Source organism: Triturus cristatus, chromosome 3_1 (genome assembly GCF_964204655.1).
Source record: "Triturus cristatus chromosome 3_1, aTriCri1.1, whole genome shotgun sequence".
Taxonomy (NCBI): Eukaryota; Metazoa; Chordata; class Amphibia; order Caudata; family Salamandridae; genus Triturus; species Triturus cristatus.
In genome coordinates, this window is record NC_140583.1 from 448,608,987 (window position 1) to 448,631,720 (window position 22,734).

A 22,734-nucleotide genomic window follows, 5' to 3' on the forward strand; every position below is an offset into this window, starting at 1 on the left:
TAGCTCCAAATCATCAACCTAAACAACGCATGGAATTTATTGAACATATACGTACGCTGTCTTTAACATAGGATTTCAAATATATATTAAATATTTTGGTTTATTACATTTAGCACCGCTTTCCACTTAATTGTAATGAAACACGCTCTGTCTCGTTTTTTCTTGTAGCTGTTAAAAGTGCTATATTTAGTTATATTGTAGGTGTAGGAGAGTAGGGTCTGCAATCCTATGATCACCCAGATTTTTTTGCTTTTGCTTCATTGGTTTACGACTTTCCCCGGCTGTGGGCCTGCCGATCAGACCCACAGCCTAGCTGTTCTCTCTCTAAATTAACACGCATGTACATTAGGTGCATCCACTAATTGGAACTGGGCCGCCTTGTCAGTCCCTGTCTCAGCATACCACAGGTATCCAGGGCATCGGTGTACCCAGGGCCTACCAGGGGCTGCAGCATGTATTATGCCACCCCTGGGATGGCCGCCCAAATCTGACACAACTGGCTGCGCGACAGCTGGGGCCACGTGGTGTAATCACCCGTTGCTGTAGGTGTAGTATTCCTACACCTAAACCCTAAAATGGACACATGGATTCCTATCAGTCACTCCTATAGCAGGCCTTATCAATCCTGAAGGCAGAGTGCAGGGAATCATGTGGGACGGTGCTCTGGCGCGAGCTGAGCCCGCTGACGGCTTGCGGAACCAAGACCTAATAGCCGTTCCATGGTGACGCGGGCCAACTACTTTTTATGCATTATAATCCTTGCGGTTATTTGCTAACTTTGGCATCGCATCACCTGTACATGTCGAGTAAGGTGTCATACGAATGGGAATACGAACCCCTCGCCAGTCCTGGTGACGGGGTTAGCATTCCCCCCTTTTAGAGGGACACGACATGGAAGTAACCTTGAACCCCGGTTAAAGTTGACTCAAGCCTCAGCATCACAAAATGGATGCTGCCACCAGACACAAGTCTGACCTCCTGCTGCTGGGGGACCTTCCAGCAAGGGGAGCTTGGACAAAGGGTTTCCTGTCAAGGGCGGTGTTAGCACCGTCCCAGACAGGGTTTGTGTATTCCAGGTAGGCAGGGCTGAAAGGAAGGTGATTGCAAGTGGCACCCCGGTGCTCACTGTGCATAGCCCGGCTCAAACCAGTTTCGGGGGCACACCAGCCCCTGAGCTGGCGCGAAGCCGGACAAAGGATAGGGGTGTAACCACCCCCCTCCTGGCTCCACCCATAGGTAGAACCTAGTCACGGGCCAGCCCCTTTTCTTAGAATAAAGGTAGGAGCGAGTCCCCTTCCCAAATTGGATAATCAGATAATCGGATAACTCCGAATCACGAACCACTTTCCACGAAAGGAACTCTTGACTATTTCTGAAGACTCTCCCTTGTGGCTAAGGAGTAGCCACCCTGCACCAGCAGGCACCATCTAAGCGCTTGCGGTTTGCTGTAAGTCTCTCCTACGGATCAAGACTGCCCAGCTCGACGAGACCCGAGTCCCTGCCATCTCTGACCTTTTACCTACCTCATCAGCCCAGCTGAGAGTCGTAGGTGTGACGAGACCTGCGGGACCGGCTATCTTCAGAACCTGCACGACGCTTATCTAGCACGCCCACCGAGGGACCCTCGAGTGAGTGCACCTAGGGTTTGAGAAGCCCTAATCCCGAGCAGCTCCAGCATCGAAGTCTGCCTCCCCAGCATCTCCGAGATCTGCGTGGGGGCCCTTCCGCTCCTTGCTGTTCACCGCGTTGTCCGACCACTTGCCGACCGGCTTGTGGCCCTCTACACGACGCGCCAAGATTGTTTTCATCACCGGTCTGGTTGCTCCAGACTGGCTCTTGCTTCCCTCCAACCGAGGAGTACCACGGACCCTCCTGGTCCACTCCCGACGCCATCTTGACTCCCCCGCTTGGGTTGCCACTGCCAAGATCCGCTGCCCCTGCCTGGGCTCAGCATCATCGACAGCAGACACCTTCGTGGGACAGCTCGCCCTCCATCCTGGTCGCCGCCGCGCCTCCTGGTCCGAGGAACAGCTGAGTCCGACGTCACCCACTCACCTGGTCGAGGTGACTTCAGCCGGTACCCTCCTGGTACCCACACGATCGCTGGCTAGCGGTTGAGAACTGAGTCCCCTCTGCTTTCAGGTTTCCTTCATCACCGATCCAGGCTTGGATCGCTCCGAACATCGTCACTGGTCGCCTGCCAGCAACTTCTTCTTTCAGGCTCCTGAGACTACACGAGGACTCCCGACATCTTGCCGAACTTCACGCAGCCGCAGCCTCTGGGCTAGGTAACTTGAGCATTTCAGTGCTCCATCGCAGGTTCGCTCTACAAGTGTCTAGTTCCTTTTTCGTTTAGTCCCACTGATCGGAACACTCCGGAATCAGTACCTCCAGACTCTATCCATTCGCATTTCCCTGTAAGTGTAGATGGTTTCCCGTGCCCCTCGGGCATTTGTGTAAATTGTGCAACCAGTAGTATTTTCCTAAGAGTTTTGTATTGTGCTTAGCTCCCTGACTCATAAAGAGCCAGGGTAGTCTTGTTATAAATAAATATCCTTTATTTTCATAACAACTTGTGTGGTGTCCTTTCACTTGATGTTCAAGGGGTATATGTGATGGTAAACAGCTGGCTTAACACGCCCTCTAGAGTTTAGCCTAAGACTGCTCGTATCCACGCTACTAGGATAGCTGGTCTATAAGGTTGACTTACAACCAATCATCAATAAGGGTCGTTTGGAATGATACACAGTGATCACTAGAATAGTGCGCACTACATATCAGGCCAACTTCTCACATTGGTGAGCAGCGGTTGGGATTTGAGCTTGCTGTTGTTTTACCACACACGTATCCTAAGAATATCGCAGTGAAAGATCACATAAGTACCCAGGTACATATAACTTAACTTAGAATACTCCGAGTTCTACTGAACCGGCTGTTGTAGTGTAACAGGGCTTAGCACACCCTGACTACAACTCTTAGCAAGGGATCAGTAGGTAAACCCATAGTGTAGGTAGGTGCAACACTTACACCTCACTAGAAAAGCATGTCGGTCCACGGAGAGTCTGCAGGGACTCCCTTAGTGGTCAGTGACCCTCCACAGGTCGTGTCACGATATGCAACTCTTAGCTTCAAGGAGATGCGACAACTGTGTGCCTCCAGGAAGCTAAACCAGGGTTCTAACCCTACCATCGCAATACTGATAGGTCTCTTAGAGGCGTACGATGCTAGGAGGTCCTCTAACCCAGGTCCCCCCAGTGCAGATGGGAACATGCCTCCCTTAGAGGGAACCCTCGGTGACCCAGACCTCGACCTCCACACAGAGGAGGAGGACGAGGACGAGTTATCGGGAGACGAGGCAGACAAAGGTCCAGTGGTAGTCGGCAGGCTTACAAGGACCAACTTAAGCAGGCATGAGAATGGAACTGGGGGAGCCCCGGGCCCACGCTCAAGCAGGCTTAACCTTGGGAACGGACGAGCTAGGTCTCTCTCCAGAGGCTCTGGCAGATCGGTTCATACACATGTCTCTCAGGCACCTTCTCAGAGAGGAATGACTTCCCCTCAGAGGAGGGAGCATGAAGCGAAGATGCGGGAGGTCAATCTGAGGATCGAGCGGGAAGAACTTGCCCTCGCCAAAGAAAGACTTGCCTTAGCCCGAGAGCCGAAATTAAGTGGGTTAGATCCCACTGGTGGCAGCATTCTCAATAGAGAGAAAGACAGGGGTATAGACACTAGACACCTGAGTAAAATCGTGCCCCCCTTTAAACAAGGGGACGACATCCACAAGTGGATAACTGCCTTGGAGAGGGCCTGCACTGTCCAGTGCGTCCCCCCAAGTCAGTGGGCAGCTATACTGTGGCTTTCCTTTGAAGGTAAAGGAAGGGACAAGCTCCTCACTACAAGAGCTGAGGATGCTAACAACTACCAGGTCCTGAAGAACACACTGATTGATGGGTTCGGCTTAACTACGGAACAGTACCGGGTGCTGTTCCGGGACACCCAGAAAATTCAGTCTCAGGATTGGGCTGACTTTGTCGATTGTGCCACTAAGGCTTTGGAAGGCTGGTTACTGGGTAGCAAGGTTACTGATTACACAGGATTGTACAATCTTATCATGCGAGAACAGATTTTAAACAACTGTCAGAACCAATTGTTGCATCAGCACCTTGTCGACTCGGATCTGACCTCTCCCCAAGAATTGGGAAAGAAGGCAGACAGATGGGTCAGAACAAGGGTCAAGCAGAACCAGAATCAGAACCAGGGTGGTCAGAAGAAAGCAGACCAAAAGGGTAACAAGAACGAACAAAATGACCAGAAGTCTTCGACAGGTCCCCAACAAACCAAAGAGGGTGGGGGTCAGGCTTCACAGAAGAAGAAGACTCAAGAAGGCCAGTCAAAAAGGTGGTGCCAATACTGTAAAAGTAAGACTCACTGGTTTAGTGAGTGCACCAAGAAAGGAGGGCAAACTCCTACCACTGCAGCCCCTAAGGCACCTGCACCCCCTAGTACAGTCAGCAGTGGTAGTGCGCCTCCCAAGGCATTAGTTGGGTTAACCTTGGGAACCGAGGGGAGTGACGACTTAGTCGGCACGCTCACTCAGGCCGTCCTTGTCTGTACAGGGGATATGGATATGACCCCTGATGCCAGTCCCAATACTTTGGGCAAATACAGACAGACACCTTTGATCAATGGAAAAGTGGCTCAGGCCTACAGGGACACTTGTGCCAGTGTCACCATGGTGACGCCTAACTTTGTGGACCCTGGACAGATCATGCTAGGTACCAGTTACCTAGTGACCAATGCCAGCAACGTCACTACCAATCACAGTATGGCAGTTGTTGATTTCTCCTGGGGAGGGGTAAGTGGCCCGAAAAAGGTTGTGGTTAGTTCAGACCTCCCCGTAGAATGTCTGTTGGGCAATGATTTGGAAACGTCACAATGGTCAGAAGTGGAGCAGAGGACTCACATGGAAATGTTAGGGTTGCCAGCACATGTCCTTGCTGTGACCAGGTCACAGGCCAAAAGATGCCCCACTGAACAGGTGCTGGATCCTGGAAGAACGGACCAGACACCTTCCAAGAAAAGGAGCAGTAAGGGTAAGGCTTCGCCTTCCCCCTTGCCCCAGGTCGTGGATCAAGTCTCCGAGGAGGCTGACCTTAAAGAACTGAGGGAAACTGAGCCGCAAGAGCTTGAACCTGGTCAGGTTGAGTTTCTGGGCTCAGGGGGACCCTCCAGGGAAGACCTGGGGAAGGCACAGTTAGACTGCCCCTCACTTGAACCCCTCAGACAGCAGGCTGCTGCTGAGGCTGCAGGGAACGCCACAGGTACCCACAAAGTGTACTGGGACGATGGACTCCTGTACTCTGAGGCAAGAGACCCCAAACCTGGTGCGACCAGGAGGCTGGTCATCCCCTTGTCTCTGAGAGGTTTCCTTCTCACCTTGGCCCACGAGATTCCCCTTGCAGGTCACTTAGGCCAGAATAAGACTTGGGACAGAATTGTTCCACACTTTCACTGGCCCCACATGTCCGAAGATACGAAGGAGTTTTGCCGCTCCTGTGTCACTTGCCAAGCCAGTGGTAAGTCAGGTGGCACGACAAAGGCCCCCCTCATACCACTACCAGTGGTGGGGGTACCCTTTGAACGAGTGGGGATCGACATTGTCGGACCAATGGAACCCCAGACAGCATCAGGGCACAAGTTCATACTGGTGGTGGTGGACCACGCCACCAGGTATCCTGAAGCTATTCCCCTTAGGACCACCACAGCACCTGTGGTGGCACGGGCCCTGCTTGGAGTGTTCTCCAGAGTGGGCTTCCCTAAGGAGGTCGTCTCAGACAGAGGTGCAAACTTCATGTCGGGATATCTGACTGCTATGTGGAAGGAATGTGGTGTCAACTACAAATTCACCACACCCTATCACCCACAATGCAATGGGCTTGTTGAGAGATTCAACAGGACCCTAAAAGGGATGATTCACGGACTACCTGAAAAGCTTCGGCGAAGATGGGATGTCCTGATCCCCTGCCTCTTGTTCGCCTACAGGGAGGTCCCGCAGAAGGGGGTTGGCTACAGCCCTTTTGAGCTTCTGTTCGGACATCCTGTAAGGGGACCCCTTTGTTTGGTAAAGGAAGGATGGGAGAGACCTCTCAGAAAGCCGGCATCGAACATTGTGGACTATGTACTCGGTCTCCGCTCGCGGATGGCGGAGTACATGGAAAAGGCGTCTAAAAACCTTGAGGCGAGCCAAGAATTACAGAAGGCTTGGCACGACCAAAAGGCTGTCCTGACTGTGTACCAGCCTGGACAGAAGGTGTGGGTGCTGGAGCCAGTGGCCCCGGCAGCACTCAAAGACAAATGGTCTGGGCCCCACACGATCATTGAGCAAAAGGGAGAGGTCACCTACCTGGTAGACCTGGGAACTCCCCGGAGCCCCCACAGGGTGCTCCATGTAAACAGGCTCAAGGCATATGTCGACAGGGAGGGCATGGGCTTGCTCATGGCCACAGATGAGGGACAGGAAGAGGAGAGTGACCCTCTCCCGGACCTGCTCTCTCAGAACCCTGACGATGGGTCAGTAGATGGTGTTGTCTTTTGTGGCAGCCTCTCTGGACATCAACAAAAGGATTGCAAACAGGTTCTTCAATCCTTTCGACATATGTTCTCTCTGACACCCAGTCAGACCAATTGGTGTACCCATGAGGTCGACACTGGGGACAGTCTACCCGTGAAGAGTAAAATCTATCGGCAACCTGATCACGTCAGAGACTGCATCAAGACGGAGGTGCAGAAAATGTTGGAGCTGGGAGTCATTGAACCCTCGGACAGCCCCTGGGCTAGTCCCGTAGTGCTCGTGCCAAAACCTCACACCCAGGGCGGTAAGAAAGAGATGAGGTTTTGCGTGGACTACAGAGGCCTCAATGCAGTCACTAAGACTGACGCCCACCCGATACCGAGAGCAGACGAACTTATCGACCGGTTGGCCTCGGCCAACTACTTAAGTACGTTTGACCTGACAGCTGGGTATTGGCAAATCAGGTTAGCTGAGGAGGCCAAGCCCAAAACAGCATTTTCTACCCCGGGTGGGCATTATCAGTTCGTGGTAATGCCCTTTGGTTTGAAAAATGCACCTGCCACCTTCCAAAGGCTGGTGAATCGAGTTCTCACTGGGTTGGACGACTTCTGTGCGGCGTATCTGGACGATATCGCTGTCTTTAGCTCCACCTGGGAGGATCACCTGGTCCACCTGAGGAAAGTGTTAGAGGCCCTGCAGAAGGCAGGCCTCACTATCAAGGCCACCAAGTGCCAGATAGGGCAGACACAGGTTGTATACCTGGGCCACCTTGTAGGTGGAGGCCAGGTTCAACCATTGGAGAGCAAAATACAGGCCATCCAGGACTGGGCTCCTCCAACCACCCAGACTCAGGTTCGAGCTTTCTTGGGCCTGACTGGTTATTACCGGAAATTTGTCAGAAATTATGGATCCATTGTGACCCCGCTAAACGACCTGACAAGTAAAAAGATGCCAAAAAAAGTTCAGTGGACAGCAAGCTGTCAGAAGGCATTCGATGACCTAAAGCAGGCCATGTGCACAGCACCTATCCTAAAGAGTCCAGACTACTCCAAACCATTCATTGTCCAAACAGACGCTTCGGAGCTGGGTGTGGGAGCTGTTCTATCGCAACTGAATTTTGATGGTCATGACCAGCCCATAGCTTTTATTAGCAGGAGGCTGACCCCCAGAGAGAAGAATTGGTCAGCTATTGAGAGGGAGGCCTTTGCTGTGGTTTGGGCCCTGAAGAAGTTGAGGCCATACTTGTTTGGCACTCACTTCAAGATTCAGACCGACCATAAGCCCCTCTTGTGGCTAAATCAAATGAAGGGTGAAAACCCCAAACTACTTAGGTGGTCCATTTCCCTACAGGGGATGGACTTCACAGTGGAGCATAGACCTGGCACTGATCATGGCAATGCAGATGGGCTCTCCAGGTATTTCCACTTAGAGCAAGAAGACTCACCTGGTCAAGGTTAGCTTATTGTCCCGAAGTTTGGGGGGGGGTCATGTAGGAGAGTAGGGTCTGCAATCCTATGATCACCCAGATTTTTTTGCTTTTGCTTCATTGGTTTACGACTTTCCCCGGCTGTGGGCCTGCCGATCAGACCCACAGCCTAGCTGTTCTCTCTCTAAATTAACACGCATGTACATTAGGTGCATCCACTAATTGGAACTGGGCCGCCTTGTCAGTCCCTGTCTCAGCATACCACAGGTATCCAGGGCATCGGTGTACCCAGGGCCTACCAGGGGCTGCAGCATGTATTATGCCACCCCTGGGATGGCCGCCCAAATCTGACACAACTGGCTGCGCGACAGCTGGGGCCACGTGGTGTAATCACCCGTTGCTGTAGGTGTAGTATTCCTACACCTAAACCCTAAAATGGACACATGGATTCCTATCAGTCACTCCTATAGCAGGCCTTATCAATCCTGAAGGCAGAGTGCAGGGAATCATGTGGGACGGTGCTCTGGCGCGAGCTGAGCCCGTCGACGGCTTGCGGAACCAAGACCTAATAGCCGTTCCATGGTGACGCGGGCCAACTACTTTTTATGCATTATAATCCTTGCGGTTATTTGCTAACTTTGGCATCGCATCACCTGTACATGTCGAGTAAGGTGTCATACGAATGGGAATACGAACCCCTCGCCAGTCCTGGTGACGGGGTTAGCATTCCCCCCTTTTAGAGGGACACGACATGGAAGTAACCTTGAACCCCGGTTAAAGTTGACTCAAGCCTCAGCATCACAAAATGGATGCTGCCACCAGACATAAGTCTGACCTCCTGCTGCTGGGGGACCTTCCAGCAAGGGGAGCTTGGACAAAGGGTTTCCTGTCAAGGGCGGTGTTAGCACCGTCCCAGACAGGGTTTGTGTATTCCAGGTAGGCAGGGCTGAAAGGAAGGTGATTGCAAGTGGCACCCCGGTGCTCACTGTGCATAGCCCGGCTCAAACCAGTTTCGGGGGCACACCAGCCCCTGAGCTGGCGCGAAGCCGGACAAAGGATAGGGGTGTAACCACCCCCCTCCTGGCTCCACCCATAGGTAGAACCTAGTCACGGGCCAGCCCCTTTTCTTAGAATAAAGGTAGGAGCGAGTCCCCTTCCCAAATTGGATAATCAGATAATCGGATAACTCCGAATCACGAACCACTTTCCACGAAAGGAACTCTTGACTATTTCTGAAGACTCTCCCTTGTGGCTAAGGAGTAGCCACCCTGCACCAGCAGGCACCATCTAAGCGCTTGCGGTTTGCTGTAAGTCTCTCCTACGGATCAAGACTGCCCAGCTCGACGAGACCCGAGTCCCTGCCATCTCTGACCTTTTACCTACCTCATCAGCCCAGCTGAGAGTCGTAGGTGTGACGAGACCTGCGGGACCGGCTATCTTCAGAACCTGCACGACGCTTATCTAGCACGCCCACCGAGGGACCCTCGAGTGAGTGCACCTAGGGTTTGAGAAGCCCTAACCCCGAGCAGCTCCAGCATCGAAGTCTGCCTCCCCAGCATCTCCGAGATCTGCGTGGGGGCCCTTCCGCTCCTTGCTGTTCACCGCGTTGTCCGACCACTTGCCGACCGGCTTGTGGCCCTCTACACGACGCGCCAAGATTGTTTTCATCACCGGTCTGGTTGCTCCAGACTGGCTCTTGCTTCCCTCCAACCGAGGAGTACCACGGACCCTCCTGGTCCACTCCCGACGCCATCTTGACTCCCCCGCTTGGGTTGCCACTGCCAAGATCCGCTGCCCCTGCCTGGGCTCAGCATCATCGACAGCAGACACCTTCGTGGGACAGCTCGCCCTCCATCCTGGTCGCCGCCGCGCCTCCTGGTCCGAGGAACAGCCGAGTCCGACGTCACCCACTCACCTGGTCGAGGTGACTTCAGCCGGTACCCTCCTGGTACCCACACGATCGCTGGCTAGCGGTTGAGAACTGAGTCCCCTCTGCTTTCAGGTTTCCTTCATCACCGATCCAGGCTTGGATCGCTCCGAACATCGTCACTGGTCGCCTGCCAGCAACTTCTTCTTTCAGGCTCCTGAGACTACACGAGGACTCCCGACATCTTGCCGAACTTCACGCAGCCGCAGCCTCTGGGCTAGGTAACTTGAGCATTTCAGTGCTCCATCGCAGGTTCGCTCTACAAGTGTCTAGTTCCTTTTTCGTTTAGTCCCACTGATCGGAACACTCCGGAATCAGTACCTCCAGACTCTATCCATTCGCATTTCCCTGTAAGTGTAGATGGTTTCCCGTGCCCCTCGGGCATTTGTGTAAATTGTGCAACCAGTAGTATTTTCCTAAGAGTTTTGTATTGTGCTTAGCTCCCTGACTCATAAAGAGCCAGGGTAGTCTTGTTATAAATAAATATCCTTTATTTTCATAACAACTTGTGTGGTGTCCTTTCACTTGATGTTCAAGGGGTATATGTGATGGTAAACAGCTGGCTTAACACGCCCTCTAGAGTTTAGCCTAAGACTGCTCGTATCCACGCTACTAGGATAGCTGGTCTATAAGGTTGACTTACAACCAATCATCAATAAGGGTCGTTTGGAATGATACACAGTGATCACTAGAATAGTGCGCACTACATATCAGGCCAACTTCTCACAGTAGGCATGTACGTGCAGGGGCAGGAAAAATACTACAGTATAAAGCAAGGGGGCAGCTATCAATAGTGCAGCAGGTGCCGTGGTACCAGGTTCCAGGAGTACGAGGGACCCTAGCTACCCACATTATGGCTGTTATACCAAGGTGGCACATTTTCCTAGTGTGCCTTAGGGCTCAAAGCGCTTTTGTAAAGCGACTGGGAGAGCACATATCAAACTAAATAAAGTGCAAAGATGTCTTCTTTTAATGCCGAAACACTACTCACATACCAACAAAAACCCATGGCCAAAAAAATCCTACAGGATTTCTGGATGGCATTAATGTGACTGTCAGATGTTGAAAGAAACTCTTGCGGAAGTAGGAAGAGCGTTTCCAGAAACGATGCTCTTGTCTGACCTTCAGTCAGAGGTCAGCAGGGAAGAGGGTCCTTGACAGCGAGCGAGCATTGTGATGTCACCGTGATTGTGATGCTCCCACAAGAATCCACAGTCACCAAGCATAGCGTGTATAGGAACATAGCCCTAGAGTCGATGCAAAGCTGAGGTAAGTGTGGAATACACTTAAAGGTCAATATTGTTGGCACATCTGAATCTGTGGGAAAATCGTCTTTTTATGCTTTAAGTTTCATTTTACACTGCTTCTTTCCAGGGCAGAATGTGGAATCAGTGAACGCTCAAATCCATCCACAGGTCACTTAAGTTCAAGGATTTAACAAGGGCGCAGATGAGGTTTTAGATGATGCAAAATAGTTCACTGACAACTCCAGCTCACATGTGTGCACGTTACTGTGATACACTGCCAGGTTGGCCAGACCCCTAAGTCCAGCTATTGTCTTCGCATCACCAGTTTGTCTGTTGACTTTAATGGATCTCCTGAAAGACTTTTCCACATGCCTCAGGATCTATGTAGGAGGGTGCTTGCCATATAACTAGGGTTGGGTGGAACTCACAGAATTTGACTCAGCGGAATTTCGCAGAGTTACAGAAAAACTCAGTGAGATTCCACAGAGGTCTGCCAATGGCTGAAAATAAGCACTTTGCCCAGTGATTTAGTGCTGAGAATGCGACCACCCGAATTGGACTGAAAATCACACATGGGGATGTCAAATCTCGCTTGCGATCACCAACTTACCGTTTTGGTGTGCCCACAAGAAAATATTCTGCTACGTGGCAGTCGCCGGAATTTGGCAGGAACTCTGCGTTACACAAGTAATGCAGAGTTGCCAAAATTCTGCCAATTCTGCCATCGGAACGGAATATTTCACCCACCTCCACATATAACCAGTGCCACACACTAGATAATTGTCTGGTTTCCCCTCATTGATTATGATTATTTTCCCCTTTAGATTTATCTCTCCACCCCAGCTTCTGAAGCAGTGCTTTGCAAATCCCTCCCCCCAAATAATTAAAAATAAAGAGAAACATGTTCACTGTTATCGAAATCTCATGAGACTTCAAGAAGTTTGAATTTCTAATGGTGTTCAGCCCCACAGTTTCCATAAAGAAGCACTCCAAAGTACCTCGATCACGGGCAAATAGTTCATATAGTCTAGCAGGGTCGCACAACCACGTGCCACTTTCTAAGTCTTAGTGCATTTTTAAATTGGTCGTGGAATCTAAACGCCAGGTGGTGCAAACTATGGAGCACATGCATAGGGTACCATGCTTGTTTGTTGTTATTTGGCAGACCAGTGAACAATTAGTGATATTCTTACACTGGATAGTCTGACCCATCCCAAAAAGGTGGCGTGATTGGGTGACTTTATTTGTGGGCATCCATTTTTTAATGAAACAGGGCAGAAGAACTGATTCAGAAGATGATTACAAGGAGGAACCCCAGCATGTCCTGTGCCCAGATGGTTGAGGACATCAGCACTTCTACCTTGTTACTAATTGCATATGCTATGAAGTATTTGGAGAACACTGCCTTTTGGGAAGTGTCCTGCCTCACTACTTAGCAGGTTTGTGGCTTTACACAATTCATGACACAATAGACAGGTGGCAAAGAATAACTTTGTGAAACACTGAAAATGGGTCGTGGTGATTTGCATACTTGATGTACAGATAACTAGATATGTAGGAAAGGAGGATCTGCTTTCATGGCTACCCCCACTTTATGCTGGTGTTATTCTGTTTTCTGACTAGCCTGTCTGGGATCCTTCCAATCGGGACCCCAATCACTGTGCTCTCTCCCTAAATCTGACTATGGGAAGTACTTTGGTACTTTCCCAATTGGCTACTGGTGTACCCTTCTTAGTCCCTAGTACATGGTACTAAGGTACCCAGGGCATAGGTAAACCAGGGGTCTCCCATTGGCTGCAGCATGTATTATGCCAACCATGAGAGACCACTCAAACTGTGACTACAGGCCAGCCATTGCTGCCCGCGTGAGCCGGTGCTAGCACCCCTCACAACCAATATAGGTTTCCTTATATCTGAGTTCACTGCACTTAAAACCTATAAGTCACCTGTTGTGATGTACTTAGGCAAACTTAGCTAGGCTGAGGCTGCAGATTCCATTATAACACTGTGGGATCATTTGAGGGTTCTGGGATCTGACAGTTGGTGGCTAGCTGCGCCTGGCACGACTGTGGCGTTGGTTTTCTATCTGTACCAATAAATGGTATATCTACAAGGAGTGGTTCAGTTCATTACAATTTTGGCGACGATTGCAGGAATACATGCCAGCCATCCAGACGGAGCAGAGAGAGCCATACCCAGCCACAAACCCAGGTGCAGTGATTTTGGCTTTATTCAACCATCACAGTGGTACTTGATTCTTATCTGCTGTGGAGTATACAGCTACAGGCCAGAGGGGTGCATGTTTTGTGGACAGCACAGTTTTCTGTTTTCAGCTGGTTTAGAAGGCTACGAGAGCTGTACGAAAAGGCTCGCTGGGTGAAGCTTTATAGCTGAGTGGTCTACACTTCGTCCTACATGTCGGTGTATCAGGCCTGTCTGGTGAGACTGTGATGCAGTATACATTTTAGCACTGCGCAGTGAGCAACAGGCACCTCAGGGAGGATGTGACTCATTATCATAGTAGCTTCGCAGAGCTAGTGACACGCGTCCCTCGCGTTCTATTCTTTGCCTGCTGTGAATAATTTCTGCTGCTAGCACTTTCCTGGATCTTTGTTTTTAATTCACTCATTGCCGGCTTATCCGCTACATCGCAGCTATTCTTCTTCCAGTGAGCGCGATGAGCCAGTGCACTCCAACGTGCAGTTAGGAGGCATGGCTTCATCTTCTGGTTTTGACTACTGGAGCGGTAACCTCTATTGGGGTTATACGGGAGCGGAGTCTTCTTGCTCAGTGACACGCACACTTACTTCTCAGCATGTCCTAGACTTTGTTTTATTATTGCCATTGAAATTCAGAGACACATACACCTATAATATGGTGTGTCCTGCCCCAAGTATGGTCAGTGAAACGCACACTTGGGCAGCTGTATTTGTATTTTTGTGCTATACTCACTGATACACACATTTTATGCTAGGCGTGTCCTGCTTCATGTTACCTTCAGTTATACAGCACCCTCAGTGACACGCACAGTGCTAAGGTACCAGCTCTTGTTGACATTATTGCTTCTTCACTATTGTGTATCTTTCTCATAAAAGTTACTGACACTTATTTACTCACAGAGGAAAATGAGTGTGAACTTATCTATTGATACGCCTCCACCTTTCCTAGTGAACTCCTATTGAGTGGGAGGACTGGATTGAGAGCTTTAAACATTATTTATTGGCCCTAGACGGCTCCAGATTTCCAGCTGTGAGGAAGAAAGCATTGTTGTTGGGGTGTTTGGGCAAAGAGGGTCAACATCTCTTCAAATACTTACCACAAGCCTGGAATGCTCAAAGAGAAGACATTGAGGACGTTTACAACCAGGCTGTTGCATACCAGGTTTGCGAAGCAAGTAAATGTGGTCATGCATCGTCACAAGTTTTATTTGCAGCCACAGCTAACCCTGGGCGGAGTTCGCGGAGTTTGACTCCGCAGAATTACGCGGGGTTACCAAAAAATTCAGTGAGATTCCGCAGAGTTCTGCAACCTAACGAAGTAACTTAAACTGACTAAGAGATACAATTTCAGACCTTGATTTGAATGCAGTCGTTGCTCCTAAAATATTTCACGGTCAATAAGAGATGATCTATACTACCTGTTGACAGTAGATAGTGCAAATGAGCCACAAAGGAATTTAGAAATTATTCTGAAAAGCGATTGTCTGCATATTTATTTTCCGCCATCAAAAATATCACCTGAATAAAGTAATCAAAATAGTCTTGGAAAAGCACACTTACAGATGGGCACTCTGAGATGTAATTAACTACTTTCTGGAAGTGGAAACATTCCTGTACAAAATTACAATGAGGGCAGGCAGTCACATTTGCTTTTGTATTTATTATACTTCGTTCTGACCCCCTCTGCAGTCACGAACCTGTCATGCACCTAGTCATCCCTAAAATGCCACACATATTGCTGTTCTGCTATCAGTATGGCACCAATCCCGGCACTCCAACCCTTACACGAAGGAAATTTCAATCGACCCCCAATGGGTCTCGATTGCGCTTCTGTCCTGAACCACCGGCATGAGAGCCCGCTGCTAACCACACAACCACAACAGAGGACTCTAAAACCACGCAGGGCCCACTCCACCCAATATGATGCAATTCGTGTCACAACTCAAGCCACCAGAGTACACACTGGTAACCGCAAACCGCCACCGCACTTAAACAAACGTGCCAGCCCTAGGCTATTTGCTGGGATGATAGGGCAGGATGCAGCACCGTTCAGCCCCAAACAGCCTGGCTCATCTCGAAAAACTGACTAAAGTCTGATGACTGCAATGCACACAACCTGATTGCGTATCCAGTGGGACAACAAGAGTGCACCGACTGTTGAGTTACTCACAGTAAAGCAAACAAAACACAGATAGAATTTGAATGCTTAGTTTTCTAACTTAAACGCTGGTTTGCTCGGCCGTAGCGTAGTTCACAAATGCCCCTGAGATCTTGAAGCTCATTACATTTGGGAAACCCCGGGCCCGGATACAAGTGCAGCTAGAAGCAGCTGCTAGTATGCAAAAGTGCGCGCTGCTCAGAACAAGAGCAACCACCCCACTCCTGAGTGAAATAAAGCATTACTTTCCCTCCCAATCCCAGCAGGACGGTCACCTTACCTTCACATGGGGGTACAAAGGTGCAGTCTGCCAAACTCTAGCCATCTTTGTCATGATCCTGGCTGCACGCTGACACAGGTCAGAAGCCTCCGCTCTCCGCTCCCGATCCTCTGGAGAAAGTCAACTAACAGCAAGAACTGAGGAGAACTAGTCCGTATGTCAAACTGCGTGCTGGAAGAGCCTGTACCGAGGAGCTCCCGTATCCAGGCAAATTGCATTTTATTTTAGACGGCGGCAGTAAACTCCGCTCCGCGGTGGGTGTCGGAGTTTTTTGCAAAACTTCGCACTCCAAGCAAAGTGTGGAGTGCTAACAACTCTGCAAATTCCGCTGGCGAAGTGGAGTTAACCGCCCAGGCTTAGCCACAATGTGCCGAAGAGTCAATAGATGATTTTGTAGCACAGTTAAATGAGCTGCCTGCTAAGTGCCAGTTTGGGTTGATGACGGAGGAGATAATAAGGGATCAACTCATTGTGCAAAGTAATAGTAAGAAAATCCAAGAAAGGTTATGGGCTGCAAAAAGTCCCACTTTGAAGAACACTGTGGCTATTGCAAAGATGGTGGAGGAGTTTGAAAGGTGTATGCGAGTATTGACAAACATCAATTTAGACACTTAGCCCAGTGACGTGCCTTATTGACTGAGAATAATGATCAAGTATATGCTATTAAGGGCAAGACTCACTGGGCCAGAGGAAGTTCCTTTAAGAGTAGTAACACAAGGGGGAGGGTGTCTGGGCTAGGGAGGTTTTCTACTCGCTTTTGCCATAGGTGTGGGAGCAACTTTCACATGGCTGATTCTAAGATGTGCTTTGCCACAGGCAAAGAGTGTCTCAAATGTGATTTAAAAAATGTCATTTTGCGCACATGTGCAAGTTCGGGGACAAGCAGGTGGCTGTGGTGGAGGAAGATAAATTGGAATTCAGGATGCTCATGGTACAGGAAAATAGCACTGGGGCAACTGGAGATGGTGAGAGGTGGAAGGTACGACCAAAGCAATTATTGACATTAATGAGAAAGAGGTGTCCTGGATGGTGGATATCGGGTCCTTGTATATTATTATTCCCATGGATTTATCTTTAGCTACTTGGCAGGAACATCATCTAACGGTGTCCAATGTCATCCTGAAAGGGGTATTAAGGAGCAGATATAGGCGTCATAGGCTTTATGTCTGGATTGATCAAATTTGCTGGGAGACAGATGCCTGGCAAGGTCTATGTGGCTGCAGAGGGCCCTCCCATTTTAGGTTGGTCTCACCAATATAACCTCAACATCATGGTTAATCCAAGGGCTCCAAGTCAGGTGATGGTAATTGAAGATGACATTGTGAAGATCGTTTTGTCGCACCATAAGGAAATCTTTGCAGACGTGATAGGAGTGGCTAAAGACTATGTATATGAAATAAAAAATTTAAAACATGCGGTGCCTGTGAGACATTTTGCCAGGAAGGTACCCATGGCTGCTAGAGGGAAGGTCAAACAACTCATCAAACAGATGTTGGATGACAGAGTTATTGAGGTGGTGGAAGTGGTGGAGTGGTTATCTCCGATTGTCATTACCAAAACATCTAATGGGTCTTTCATGTTCTGAGTCGACTTGAGGAGTATTAATGAAAGTGTCATCATGGACAATTTCCTGTTACCCAATATCGGGGAGATGGTGCTGATGGTGTCTAAGAGAGGTATTTTTCAAAACTTGATTTAAGGAGTGCATACCATCAAGTTGAGCTACATGCAGACTCTAAGCATCTTACGTCTTTTATACAGTTTTACAAGCTTTCATTTTGGGTTGTGTTCAGCTATGAGCGTTTTTCAGTGGATGATGACGGGGATTTTGTCAGGGTTGGATAAAGCTGTGGTATTTCAGTGCGACATTTTGATTTTTGGGAGAGGATATTGCAGAACACAACAACATTTTGGACGATGTTTTGACACGGATTGGATGTGCTGGTTTGACCTTTAGCGTGTTTTTCTTCTTCAGGGGGTGGAGTATTTAGGTTACTTGATTACTAGGGATTGTGTAAAACCTAAAGCCAATTTGGTAAGTGCCATTGTGAACTCTAAAATCCCATATGACAGGGATACCCTCAGATCATTTATGGGTCTTGTGGAATGCTATTCAAAATTTGTGAGGGATTTTGTGCACAAGACAGAGCCTTTAAAATTACTGAGGAACGGCAGGAAATTTGTGTGGGGAGAATCACAACAAACAGCTTTTTCTGTAATTAGGAATTAGATTGCTAACGCAGATGTATTTGCACCGTTTCAAGCTGAGTTAAGAATCATTGCTACGGTGGACGGAAGTGCAGTTGGAGTAGGAGCTGTTTTGGCACAGCAGCAGGGTAAGGTGAAGAGCACTATGGCTTTTGCTTCATGGTCACTGACAGTTGCTGAACGGAATTATTCTGTAATTGAGCGTGAAGCATTGGCTGCTGCGTGGGCAAAAAGCGACTTCATGGTGTCCTTATGGGGTAAGGCATTTTCTTTGAGAAAAGATCACAAACCACTGCTAAAGGTTTAAGTTCCTTGCTGCATTAAGAATTGTTCAGGAAGATTGCCATGGTTGGCAGTGAGGGTACAAGAGTTTGATTGTAGGTTAGAGCATGTCACAGGTTAGAAGGATAGAGTGGCTGATTGCCTGTCCTGGTTGCCAGACAAAGCTGCAGAGGTTGTGGAATTCGTGATTAATGAAGCAGTTGCTACATTGGAGGATGTTGTGGAAGAGTTGAAGGGTGCCATTTCAGAGGGAGATTGGATATGTGCCATGGAACAAGACATGACTCTTGGTGTGGTGATGAACTTAGTCAGAACGGGGTCAAAGAGAAAAAGTGTTTTACCTGTGGGTGTGAGTTGGTTCCTCAAGGTGATTGATGAATTGACAGTGCATGACAAAGGTTTGCTTTCACCGAATGAGAGGATTGTTCCAGCTTGTGGTCTCATGTCTAGGTTGATTAATTAGGTCCATAAGGGGCACTTGGGTCAAAAGATGACCATCAAAATGTTGCGGGAGAAGTTTTGTTGGCCGCTCATGGACAAGCAAGTGAGAGAATGGGTTGTGAATTGTGAAGCCTGCAGAGACACTGAGAAGCATTTGAGGGTTGGTTTGTGGTGTTTGCAGGAAGAGAAGCATGTTGCTGAAGCTGGAGAGGTATGGGAGAAGGTTTGCCTGGACTTTATTAGACCTTTTGTTATGCTTCCTGAACAGGAAAGGTTTGCGGCTATGTTGGTGGATGCTAAGTCAAAGTGGTTGGAGGTGATTTTCATGAGAAATATTAAGACGTATTCGACGATTCATGTATTAGGTGAGAAAATAGAACTTAGTTTGTTTCAGAAGAGGTCCTTTTGGCAACTTTGTGCGTGAAGCATGTTTGTTCTTCTTTGTATAACCCCCAGGGCAATGGTCTGGTGGAAAGGTTGATAAAAATGGTGAAAGGAATCATGCAACTTGCATCGAGTGCTCGATTAGCTGTTCAGTGTGCGGTTAAAATCATGTTGTGGTTTTGTGCTTACCGCACTACAATGAATGAGAGTATGGGCCTGACTCCCTTTGAGATGATGCAGGGCAGACTAGCAAGCACCAAACAAGTCCCGTCTTGGATGCGGAAAGGTTATTGAGCAAAAACCAGAGTGTGCTTCTGAAGAGACGGAAAGGAAGAGGTTCATTGGTGTGGGTGATTGGGTGAAAGTCAAGCCTAGAGGTTCTGGTAAGGGGCTGTCCAAATTTCGGGTACCCTCTAAGGTCAAAGCTGTAGGTGGAAATTGGGTCAGATTACAGAATGGACAGACATGGAATCTCAAGCGTGTGGCCTTGTATCAGAGACAAGGTGAAGGCAGTGATGGTACAAAGGGGTTAATGTTTGAATCTAGTTTGCCTTGGTTGAGTGGGTTGGATGAGGATGTGGGGCAAGGGAGAAGTGGGGCATCTGATGTGACTGACAGATTGGAAAAGGGAGATGGGTCTATAGTGTCTTCACAGCCCACTTCACAGTCTTCTATGGTGTCTTCACAGTCCACTTCACATTCTTCAACACAGGGTAAGAGGGTGGTAAAGATGAGGAAGACTCCTGGTTAGTTACAGGAGTATGCGTTATTGATTGAACAAAACAAGCAAAAAAACACAAAATAATACCAATGTGGGTTCAGGGACCTGGGGGGAGGTCATTGGGGAAGAGTGTGGGGGCACTGATGAGCATGGTTTGAGGGGATATTGTCTTTTGTTATAAGGTGGGGAGATGTGTTGTGATGTACTTAGGCAGCCTTAGCTAGGATGGGGCTGTAGATTCCATTATGACACTGTGGGGTTTTATGTAGGTTGAGCGTTCTAGGATCTGACAGTTGGGGGCTAGCTGCGCCTGGCACGACTGTGGTGTGGGTTTTCTCTCTGCACCAATAAACGGTATATATACAAGGAGGGGTTCAGTTCATTGCCTCACCCATAGGGTGGGCCTTTCAATCCTGAAGGCAGGGTGCTAGCTTATAAGTGTGAGGGTGCCCTGCATGAGCAGGACACCCCCTACAAACCCTTGAGTCGATTCTCCAGGCTTTATAAGTGCAGTCATCCATCTAATACATATAGTGGACATCAAGTCAATTACGAGATGTCTAACTATATATTGGCTGCACCGAAACCTGTCATATTTGGTATCAAACATGTGGGAATCCTACTCCAACATCGATTCCAGTGTTGGATGTAGGATCCCATGTAATGAGGAGCCCCCTGTATTCCCAATACCAGCCTTTCAGGGTCTAACAGCAAGCTAGTGCTGCTGCTGATCACAGACATGATTCTGCCCTTCTGCTGCTGAGCTGAGCTCAGGCAGGCGAAAATAGAACAATAGGTTTCCTGTCACAGGGAGGTGTGACCACCTCCCAGACAGGACTTAGTGTATTGGGCTGGGGTAGGACACTTGCCAGCATCACCAGACTGCTTTGAAGGGCACATGTGGTTCCCTCCTTGTATACTCTAGTTGTAACTAGTTCAAGGAGCCATTGGCTCCTGCTCTGGTGCAAAACTGGACAAAGGACATAGGAGTATCCTTCCCTCTGTCTAGTTCCTCTGGGAGGGATCCCTGAATCGTCCCAACCCTTTCCCTAGAGTACTTAAGGGCTTACCTGTGGGTGGCTCTTCAGATTCATCGTCGGACAAGATTCAGATCCTAAACCGCTTCTACTTTTACCGTCTGGGCACTTTAGACTTCATTGGACTTCGCTTTGGTGACCGAGATTGCATCAAGGAAGTATCCTGCTGCGCCTGGTCTCAGCGTCCTTTCAGTCTTCTGCGTCATCTGTGCCTGTGCTTCATCCAGGTTCTTCTCCAGGCCTATGGGCATCAAGAACACCCAAAGTAATCCCCCTTGGAGTGAAGGCATGACTCCCCTGTATCTGCCGGCACCGCAACTAAGCTGACCGGTTCTGCAACTCTCTTGAGTTTTGCACTGTCTTGAGCCAGTATCCCTTGTTCCAACCGCTGGAACAGCACCCCTGTGCACCGTGTTGACTTGCCGTTGCCAAGGCTTGTTGAATCCTAAGATGTTGGGCTACAAGAAACTTCAGCATCTCTTCCTGCCAAGATCTTCATCCTCACTGCATCCTCTGCACCATGGACCTGCAACTTTGATGAGCTGCTCGAGGTCCTCTTGCAACTCCTGTGCCTTCGGCCTGTGGGTCCCCTTGACGGTCTTCTTTGTCTTCAGTGAGCTCTTCTGCTTGCTCGGGGCCTGCTATGGCTCTCCTGCATGTGGTGTGTCCCTTGGACTTTGATGGTCCAAACACTGTACCTTCTTCGTTTACCATATCTGTTGCTGCTGCCAAGACTTGGTGGTGCTCCCGCCGGACACCGTCCCCCTGGTTCTCGACTTCCGACATGGGATTGCTTGTGAATGGCTCCTGGTCTTCCACAGCGTCACCTGGTCCTCATAGCTGCAGCGACAAGATCACCATCAACTCTCCTGCAACTTCCGTCATCGGTGGTCATTGGTTATCCGTACCTCCTGGTCACTCTCGAGTGGCATAGACTTTGTCCCCTCTGCTTGCAGGTACTTTTCTTCAAGAATCCATCTTTGGATTACACCGGTCTCTTTCACCTTCTTTTCCAGCGTAATCTTCCCTGAATTTCTCCATTGTGGTCTATGGTGGTTTCCGACGTCACTTAGCACCTATGGACCCGGCTTCCCTGGTGTAGGTATCCTGGTTTCTGGGGTATCCACGGATGGGGTGACTCTCTAACCTTCCATCTTCCACGGTATTTCTTCAGGGTCCACTGGGAAGGGTCTTTCGTCAAAACCGTAACCGGGACTTCCCCATTGACTTGCAATGAGTATGCAGCTGTGTTTCCATCCTGAACACAACCTCCATGGACTTCCTGGGTGCTTACCATGTGTGGTTCCTTGGGTTCCCAGCTCTTCTGAGTATTCTGGGTCAAGTCTCAACTTTGGTCGCAGTTCACATTCCACTTTATTAGTATAATGTTTGGTCTCCCCCTGGAGACCACTGAGTATTTGTGCTTACTTAGCTGTTTCCCTTTGAAATATTGTGTTTATTGTGTTCATATCTCCGGGTAGGAGATATACCAATGTATTAGTGAGAGTATATAATAAATATAACTACACTGTGGGATTCTTTTTCGTTCAAACTATACTATAATATTAGTTCTGGTAAAACAAGTTGCTTAACACTCCTGGACTAAGCCTGAAGGCTGCTCTCCACAGCTACCACTTAGAGAGCTTACTATGGTTGTCTAAGACCACTAAAATCACCATCAGGGTTGTCTGGATTAGTGCAGAGTGCTTCACTTAAATAAGCGTGCACCATATACTAAGCCTGCCTCCTACAATATATTAGTAAATTGATATATGAATAGGCAAAATATACTAAGTAGGAAGACGGAACGTATAATGTGGGGTAGAATAGGCG

At 49.0% G+C, this 22,734-nt stretch overlaps 1 protein-coding gene across 3 annotated transcripts in view; it reads left to right on the forward strand.

Annotated features, from left to right (window-relative positions):
• The window catches only part of USP50 (ubiquitin specific peptidase 50), a 290,206-nt gene that overhangs the window by 65,565 nt on the left and 201,907 nt on the right, over nucleotides 1-22,734 (forward strand). The window contains exon 1 of one of the 3 annotated variants that reach the window (XM_085646340.1): nucleotides 11,147-11,193. The exons of 1 other annotated variant lie outside the window; for it this stretch is intronic. The gene's annotated coding sequence lies outside the window, so the exon portion shown is untranslated. Of the gene's footprint in view, nucleotides 1-11,146; nucleotides 11,194-22,734 lie in introns of those variants that run through there. One more of the 3 variants, XM_085646341.1, reaches the window with a different exon arrangement.